General features: G+C 49.2%; 1 pseudogene; it reads left to right on the top strand.

Moving 5' to 3' along the window:
* Positions 1-2,853: 2,853 nt before the first annotated feature.
* Positions 2,854-4,690, top strand: LOC102773395 (annotated as a pseudogene).
* Positions 4,691-6,476: the final 1,786 nt, after the last annotated feature.

Raw genomic sequence — 6,476 nt, 5'->3', positions numbered from 1 at the left:
AATAAAAATAAATAATGTGGTATTTGTATTTGTCTGACTTACCTCGTGCAGCACCCTTTAGATACATCCATGCTATTCAAATGGTAAGATTTCATTCCCTTTGATGGCCAAGTAATATTCTGTTGTATAGATGTGCCGCTGCTTTTGGGGGATCCGTCTTAATGGTTACAATCCAGGGGCTTGGACCTGGGGAGAAGGGTGATACCGGGCCCTAACTGTGGGCTGCAGTTATCTCAATTGCCACCAGGTGGCAGGCCTGCCCATTTCTAACAGATGGGAACTCCGGCCTTTGGGCACTCAGATTGGCTGATGAATTTGTTTATTCATCATTTATTCATTCATGGTTTTTATTCCCCAAGCACTTTGGACTCCTAATATGTGCCAGCAGGCATTGTGCTGGGTGTGAGGAGGAAACAAAAGTGGCCCTTAGCACAACTCTCTACCCAGCTGCCAGTCATCCGCCCAGGCCAGGGTCTGTAACCGCTGATCAATGTCTGTGGGGCAGGCCTGCTGCCTGGGCCTCTTCCCACTGCAGCCACGTGGGATGGCGCCCCTTGTCCTCTGTTCTGGAGTGAGAGCCAGGTTTGGATCTCCTCCCATCCGGTCTCAGGTTGCCCACAGCAGGTCACAAGTGTAGCTGCATAGTCCTCCCTGGGGCTGAGGCTTTCTCTATCTCTGTTGCTCCGCCAAACAGGCCCAACCTCAAACCACCAGCCCCCCACCTCCACTCCCACCCCCCCTGCCACTTCTCTTTTCCCTTTATTCTGGCAACCTGCCTCAGAAATGATCACCCAGGGAGCAGAAAGTGGGCACCTGGTGCAGACCCGGGTCCCAGCTTGAGGTTGCTGTACCCCTCCTGCCTTCCTCAAGCCTCGCTCCTCCCCCTCCCCCTTCCTCTGAGCTCCCAGTGCCAGTGTTCACCGTTGGCTGATATAACCTCAGGAGGGCAGGTATGCCATCTTGCTCATCAAAGCCCCAGGACCTGGCACGGTGGCTGGTAGGTTGTGGGTCTCAACTAACGTGGCTGAAACTCTGAGGAGGTGAGGGAAAGCAGCTCTGCGAAGGCTTCGAGGTCTGCAGAGGGAAGCCCCACGGAGCCACCGGAAGGAGGGTGGCAAGGGGAAGCTGGACGCTAAGGGCACACCTGAAAGTGTCCATTTGCCCAAGTGACTGCCTTGGGTTGAACCAGAGGACCCCGTGGACCCACCTCAATGAGGACCACAGTCCGCTTCTTATGCACTGACCCCAGACCCAGCAGGGGGCAGCACCTACTGAGGTCACCCTTTAGAAGGGCCCGCTAGATGGTTTCCTTGGCCAGCAGCCATGGAGCCCTATCTCTGCCTTCCTTCCCTCTCCCCTCTCCTCCTGTCCCAGCTTCCCTGCCAACCAGGAACACCTTCCCTCAACCCAGGCCCGTGCCTTCTGACTCACAGTACAGCTGGCTGGGAAGCATCTGGCCATGACCATGGCCCTGGCAGCTGGCCCGCTGGCCCTGCAAGAGGAGCACCCCTTCCTCGGACCTTCCATGAAGTCCTCCATTAGGATATGGCCACTGAAGACTTCCTCATACCGGCCCCCATCTCTTCCAATAAGGGGGGTGGCAAAGCAACCCACCACCAGCTCTGTGCCAGGTGGAGTAGGAGTCCCATCTTATCAGCTCATCACATTCCAGACATTCCCCCGAGTGGGGGAGGGGTGGCCAGAGAGGAGAGTGCTGCTCCCAATTTGCTGGTTTCTCCCTAGTTCAGACCCAGGCCACCGACTCAGTTCCCTCCATGGACCGCCCAGGCCCTTATACTTTGGGCTCATGTCTAAATCCCTATTCTTTCCTTTCCTGGTCTGTTCTGTTCTTCTTTTCCCTCCATTTTCTCTTTGCTCTCTGGACCCTCTCCTCTCTGTCACCCCTAGAATTTGTGGTAGGAAGTGGGGGGACCAGGCCAGGGTTCTCGGCCAGGACTTTTGTCTGTATTCTAGGCATCCAAGAATCCTGGGTTTGGTCTGCCCCCAGTTCGGTATCACCGCCCTGTGCATCGCACACGAGTCCAGATTTGCCCTCTCTGGCCATGGGCTCCTCCCACGCCCTGGAGCCCTGAGGTTCTGGGGTCCAAGTCAATGACCTCTAAGGCCCTCTCAGGCTGGTGGTCTGGGTCCTACCTGGAGAAAGTTTCCCAGAGCCTTCTTCCAAATGGCACAGGGTGAGAAGCGAGGGCCAGCTCCCCCACCTGCCTCCCACCTCCATGAGCCCTGAGCCCGCTTCCTCTCTGGCTGCAGGAGGGGCTGTCTGCCCACCTTCTTTACATAGAAACTGTGGCTCTTGGACCCAGTATGTGGACAAAGCTGTCTTGTTCCTAAAGCACATACGGGCACATTGTTTCGCCCTCTGGCCACCTCCCAAGTCCTGACCATAGAGAGGGGGCTGAAGAAGGGCTGGGCTCCAGGAAGCTTGAGTTCTAATTCTGACTCAGCCGCTAACTTGCTGTGTGACCTGAAGTTAGTCATTATCTTGATCTGAGTCGCAGGGCCCCTGAGAAATGGCAGGCATAGACTGCTGGCCTCCAGCCAAAGGGAGCTACCCTCTGATTCCCTAGGCTAGACTGAGATCAGGAGCCGGACGGGGATCTCTCGATCACATCTGTTCAGCCCTACAATGGAAGCCCCAGACAGAGCACCAAGGCCAGAACAAAACATTAAGAGAACTGTAAAGGAAGAAATAAAACTGCCAATACTTAGATGGCATAAGGGTACAGAGAGAAAATCCAAAAAAGATATAAACTTTTCGAACAAATGAGTGGCTTTCCAGTGCTGAGCTTGTCTGGGCCGGGTAGGGTAGGTGGCAGTTAGGTGAGGGGTGTCATGAGCATCTGTGTTTCCAACCATGAGCGAGCTGTCAGCACACGGGTGACTTGGTGTGGCTATGTCAGCTGTGTCAATGTGTTATGCCATCTCGTATCAACCTGGCTACTGGAATCCCCAGAAATAAAATTAAATACCCAGCCTGACCAGTTTGGCTCAGTGGATAGAACATCGGCCCGTGGACTAAAGGGTCCCGGGTTCGATTCTGGTCAAGGGCATGTACCTTGGTTGTGGGCTCTACCCTCGGTAGCGGGTGTGCAAGAGGCAGCTGATCGGTGTTTCTAACTCTCTATCCCTCTCCTTTCCTCTCTGTAAAATCAAGAAAATATTTTTTTTTTAAATGAAATAGTCAAAGCTCTCCAACACAGACGATGGCTACATTGACCTTCAGTTTAAGAAAAGCCCTCCTAAGATCCCATATAAAGCCATGGTGCTTGCTACAGTGCTGTGTGTGTGTTTTTTTTAAAAATGTTTTTATTGATGTTTGAGAGAGAGAGAGAACCATGGATGAGGGAGAAAAATCCATCAGCTACCTCCAGCATGCCTCCTACTGGGGGTTGAGCCTGCACCTCAGGCATGTGCCCTGACCAGAATCCAGCTGTGACCTTTGGATGCATGGAATGACGCTCAACCAACACTGGCCAGGGCTACAGTGCTGTCTTTGATCGGCACCTTTCTCATTATCCTAGGTTCCCTCCTGCTGGCAGGTTATATCTGCAAAGTGTTTCACCCTCAGCCACGTGACCCATGTCACTGCTGCGGCTGCTGAGGGAGGTATCAGCCATCAGAAGCTCATCATCCTGGACCACTGTCCTTAGGCCAGGAGGGGGCCGCCAAACACATCAGGAACCGCATCGTCCAGTTTAACCCAGGACCTGCCAAGTACTTCATCCTGGGGCTGCCCCCTGGAGCACCCCATTGATTGTGAATCGAGGACTCTGAGAATGGAGACCTGTCCTTCAAATGTGGGAAGACCTTCAACACAGAGGAGTACTTCCTCGAGAGTCACCAGTCCTTCCTGTGGAACAGCTTCCTCCAGCACACGGACATCCACCCCGGAAACGCCACATCCTGGGCGGGCATGCAGCTGACCTGCAGGCCGGGAGCGACGCTTCTGAGGACAAGATCGAGGCTGCAGGTGGGACTGAGCTGTTTGTCGGAGGCATCGGCGCGAGAGGTGATAATCCTTATCGTAAGGGTTACAAGGCTCCCAAAGCTGTTGCTCTGTACAAAGCCATCGAGGAGGGCGTGAGCCATATGTGGGCCGTGTCTACCTTCCAGGAGCATCCCCGCACCATGTTTGTGTGCGATGAGGATGCCACCCTGGAGCTGAAAGTGAAGGCTGTCAAGTGCGGTCAAATCTCAGTTCTCAGAAGCCTCCTACCTCTAACAATTCGGCTCTCACCCAAGTGGCTCATGGGAAAAATGTCTCGGTTGTGGAACAAAACTTTGGTTTTTGAACCTGACAACCCTTTCATGCTGATACCTCAGCAGGACAAAAAGTGTATCTCAGACAACAAAGGAGAGAACGCTTTTGTTGCTGGCAAAAATCGAAAATTAGCACCATTTTAAAACATAAAGTGGCCATCAAGGGTGCTAATGTTGCTAAGGGTGTGAAAGTGCTCACAAAGCTACAATCACAGGCAATGGAATAGGTAGAAAAATTGTTGTTGATTCAGATAAACAAAAAGCAGGTAGCTGGTGATAGCATTTCAGAGGCAGTGATATATGAAAAATTTGTTTAAGGCTAGTAGGGGGTGGATCAATAAATTTAAGTGTTAATTTATAGAGAAAACAGTACATTAGACATGTATTGTATACTAGGGGCCCAGTGCACGAATTCGTGTGGTTGGCTGCCACAGTGTGTGTCATCGCCATGGGTCATTCTGGTCGTTCTGGTCATTCTGCCGTTCCGGTCACTGGGCTTTTCTATATAAAGATAAGAAAAGTTAAAGCAGGGAATCATTTGGGGGTCTGCAACAGATTCATTCAATTTACATGATTTCTAGTGGGAAGAAATAATTCGGTTTTCGAACAAATCGCTTCTCGAACAGCCTTCCCAAATGAACTTAGTTCAAGAACCAAGGTTCCACTGTATTTCAAAGGGAGCAGACCAGCCGCTCCTGTCCTGTTCATTGGCATCCTGGTGTTCCCGCCAGGATTTCACCACCTGCACATCGCCTACTGTGCGTTCAGAAGTTACCAGGGTTACTCCTACAATGAGTGACAGTCCAGGCCTTGATGACGAGCACTCACCTCAACCCTGAGCAGCTGAGTCAGGTGGTTCTGAGCTCAACTTCAAGATATTGAGCAGAAACTATGGCTAAGGGCTAAGGAATTCTGTGGTTTTCTGTAATTTAACAGAACAATGGCCAGGTTTTATTAGTCCATCATCCTAAAGATGTTAACTGAGCTTACCATCAGCTAATTAGGGCATGCTCTGTTTTTCATCTCCTGGCCCCGACAAAAAGTTGACATGTGCTACCACATGAGTCTGTACCATGGAAGAAGAGCAATGTTAATTAGAAGTGGTGAGCATTTTAGGGGTGAGCATTTCTTTTAAATCGTCTTTATTGTCAATTTGTTCTTGTGACAAATGGAAGAATGCAGTACATCAAATTTCTTATTTCTGAGTCATTTACTTTGAAAATATCTAAGTATCTTCTCCCCTATGCTCTAAGTCAAGCATGTCAAACTCGCGAGTTTGACATGCCTGCTTCATGTGCTAGTTGGCTAGTGGAAGATCTTGGCAAAATCACATATTAATGTAGATACATCTGTACTATGTTTTACTTGCTAAGAGCAATCAGGAATTTTTTTAAACCTCAGAGCAAGTTTTCACAATCTGATCTGGTTCACCAATAGGTTGGGCACCATAAAATGTAGGTAATTCTATCACTTATAGATTAAGATGTTCTGTGTATCATACCTTTAAGGACTAGATTTTTGGCTGTTTTTTTTTAAGGAAAATGTAGAGAAGTGGTTATTTATAATTTATGACCACATTGTTAGCACCTTGGACTGATGTCATTCTGCTGAAGATCAAAAGATGTGGCCTGGATCCCTAGGGACTAGACTGTCTTAGTTTGATTCTGTTCCCTAGCTTGCAAAGGGTGACTTATGTTCAAAAGTAAAATGTCAAAATATTTTTTTAAAAAGAATAACTAAGTGAATTTAGCAAGGTCACTAGATAAAAGGTCTGTATAAGAAATCAAATGATCTTCAATATACTACCAATGCACAAATAAGGAAAGGAATTAAAAAGACAACACCATTTATACACCATAAAAATATCAAATACTTAACCAGAAATAACTTTAACCAAAAAAAGTGCAAGATCACACAATACACAGAAAACGACAAAACATTCTTGAGAGATAATATTAAATATCTACATAATAAAGAGAATATGCCGCTCAAACTGGTTTGGCTCAGTGGATAGAGCGTCGACCTGTGGACTGGGGGGGTCCCGGGTTCGATTCCTGTCAAGGGCATGTACCTGGGTTGTGGGCACATCCCCGGTGGGAGGTGTGCAGGAGGCAGCTGATCGATGTTTCTCTCTCATCGATGTTTCTGGCTCTCTATCTCCCTTCCTCTCTGTAAAAAATCAATAAAATATATTT

The sequence above is a fragment of the Myotis davidii genome, unplaced genomic scaffold (genome assembly GCF_000327345.1).
Source record: "Myotis davidii unplaced genomic scaffold, ASM32734v1 scaffold327, whole genome shotgun sequence".
Taxonomy (NCBI): Eukaryota; Metazoa; Chordata; class Mammalia; order Chiroptera; family Vespertilionidae; genus Myotis; species Myotis davidii.
This window is presented reverse-complemented; position numbering and strand designations above follow the sequence as displayed.